Source organism: Microtus oregoni, unplaced genomic scaffold, assembly GCF_018167655.1.
Source record: "Microtus oregoni isolate MIOR12 unplaced genomic scaffold, Mior012 000106F_ref0000393, whole genome shotgun sequence".
NCBI classification, from domain to species: domain Eukaryota; kingdom Metazoa; phylum Chordata; class Mammalia; order Rodentia; family Cricetidae; genus Microtus; species Microtus oregoni.
In genome coordinates this window covers 259,813-263,009 of record NW_024544721.1, presented here as the reverse complement: position 1 = coordinate 263,009, position 3,197 = coordinate 259,813, and positions in this window count along the sequence as shown.

Here is a 3,197-nt window from a genome sequence, read left to right as displayed (position 1 = left end):
GTTCTGGGCTTCTTGCTCTGTGTACAGAATTGACTTAATTGCTTTTAATTTGTCAAGGAAAGCAGATTTCTCAGTATGTAACCAGCACCAAGGCAGGGAAACCAAAGGTGTTCAGGACTCTTCATGGTACTAGGATATGCCTCTAGTTGTGACTCTGCTACCCCGACACTTGCTGGACAATAAACTTTATTACACCTAAAACAAATTACTGGATTTCATAACATGTAATTAATAAATCAATAAACTTGATAGTTATGTAATTGCATGCCGTGCCTGCATGGCCTGGAACTGAAACCAAGGGAAAGATGTCAGGATTGAACATGCATACATCTCTCAAGCTGCTGGTAGAAGAAGCCCTTTATTGAACAGCACCACCATAGTTTTATACCTAACCCAGCCAGGTGGGCCAACAGGTGTTTATACCTAACCCAGCCAGGTGGGCCAACAGGTGAAGACCTCACCTCATCGCCTGATCCTTGGTCAAGGCCAGGGCCATGCGTGCTCGGGAAGCAGAGTTAGTAAACAACTTTGACACAGCTCTCAGAAGCTCAAATTAGAAGGGCAAGAAAAGGTCACTATCAGGGAAGATCAGCAGGAGGCCAGGACTCCAAAAGGTCCCAACATCCCCCCCCCTATATTTTTTTTATAAGATAGAAGACTCTCTTGTCTTAGGATATCCTGTCCCCAAAGTATTGCCCATCTGTGGCTATCGCTTATCCAGCATTTGCAGCCAAACTTATACAGATTCAGGTTGTGTAGCCATCGCTTGGAGTCCCTGTCAGGTGACACTCATCTGATTCTGATATTGGTGGTGGAATCAACAGAGGATCCAGACACATAGCCCGAAACCAATTATCCCCCAGGACTGACAGTGCCAACGAGCCAGACCTGTGCTGCAACCATCCTATTCTCATCCCCCACCTCTACTTCCTGTCTGGTTGTCCCACCTATACTATCTGCCTGGCTACTGACCAATCAGCATTTATTTGAAATACAATTGACAGAATACAAACCATTGTCCCACAGCATTTCACCACATAAACCAAGTAAAAAATTAAAAACTTATCTGCAAAAGTCTCTGTATTAAGTATAAAAGATAAATTGAGAAACTGCCACACTGCTTTCCATAGTGGTTGCACAAGTTTGCATTCCCACCAGCAATGGATTGTGATCTGTGAGTCTACCCCTGAATAAATAATCCTCTGTTATACTCAATTCTGAGCTAGTGTGGGATTTTTTAAAGCATCCTTCTTCACACTGATTATTTTTATTATTCAAAAAGTTTTTCATAGCCACCTACTTTATTTTTAAAAAGCAATCTAATTGATTTTATTGAGCTATACATTTTTCTCTGCTCCCCTCCCTTCCTCTTCTCTCTGCTTTAATCCTCTCCCATGGTCTCCATGCTCCCAAATTACTCAGAGGATATTGTCTTTTTCTACTTTCCATGTAGATTAGATCCATGTATGTCTCTTTTAGGGTCCTCATTGTTGTCCAGATTCTCTGGGATTGTAAATTGTAGTTCATTTTCTTTGCTTTCTGTCTAAAAGCCACTTATGAGTGAATACATATGATATTTGTCTTTCTGGGTATGGGTTACCTCACTCAGTATGATGTTTTCTAGATCCATCCATTTGTCTGCAAATTTCAAGATGTCATTATTTTTTTTCTGCTTTTTAGTATTCCATTGTGTAATTGTACCACATTTTCCTTATCCATTCTTTGGTAGAAGGGCTTGTAGTTTGTTTCCAGTTCCGGCTATGACAAACAATGTTGCTTTGAACATAAGTGAGGACATGTTCTTGTGGCATGATTGAGCATCCTTTGGGTATACACCCAAAAGTGTTACAGCTGGGTCTTGAGGAAAGTTGTTTCCTAATTTTCTGAGAAATCTCCAACCTGATATCCAAAGGGGCTGTTATTTGTTGAGAGTTCTCTGTTTGGGTTTGTACTCCATTTTTATTGGATTTTTTTGTTCTTTTGATGACCAATTTCTTGAGTTCTTTGTATATTTTGGAGATCAGACCTCTGTTCTATATGGGATTGGTGAAGGGTTTTCCCATTCTGTAGGATGCTGTTTTGTTCTGGTGACCATGCCCTTTGCTTCACAGAAGTTTTCAGTTTCAGGATGTCCCATTTATTAATTGCTTCTTTCAGTGTCTGTGCTACAGGGGTTATATTTACAAAATAGTCTCCTGTGCCAATGCATTCAAATATACTTCCCACTTTCTCTTTTATAAGGTTCAGTGTGGTTGATGTTATGGTGTGGTCTTTGGTTTATTTGGACTTAAGTTTTGTGCATAGTGATAGATATGGGTCTATTATCATTATTCTACATGTTGATAGTCAGTTATGCTAGCACCATTTTTAAAATATGCTTTCTTTTTTACTTTGATTTGATATTTTTTACTTCTTTGTCAAAAATCGTGTGTCCATACGTATGTGGATTAATATCCTGGCATTCTATTCAGTTCCATTCATCCTCCTATCTCTTTTTATGCCAATACCAGGCTGTTTTCAGTACTGTAGCTCTAGTAGAGTTTGAAGTCAGGGATTGTAATGCCTCCAGAAGTTCCTTTATTGTACAGGATTGTTTTGGCTATCCAGGGGTTATTTGCTTTTCCTTATGAAGTTGAGCACTGTCCTTTTGAGGTTTGTGAAAAAATTTGCTGAGATTTTGATGGGCATTGCATTGAATCTTGAGATTGCTTTTGGTATGATTGCCATTTTTACTGTTAATTCTATCGCCCCAAGAGCATGGGAGATCTTTTCATTTTCTGGTGTCTTCTTCAATTTCTTTCTTCAAAGATTTAAAGTTTGTGTGATACAGGCTTTCTACTTGTTTGGTGAAAATTACTCTGGATTTGTTGATGTCTTCAATTATTTGTTTGTCTTTTCCTTTGCTTCTTTGAGAAATTTTTTCATTTTCTCTTTAAGAGCCTCAAACATTTTCCTAAAGTTATTTTTAGGTCATTTTCTTCTACTTCATTATATTTAGTTGTTCATGTCTTGCTGTTGCAGGGCCACGTGGTTTTACTGGTATAATATTGTTCTTTGTTGTGTTGTATGTGTTCTTACCTTGCCTACCCATATTTTCCTCTGATTGGTGTAGTTGGGGCTGTCTGTGTCTCTGGTGATCAATCTTCCAGGTGACAGTAAATTCAAGGCTCAGATGGTTGTTCCTCATGGTGTAGTCA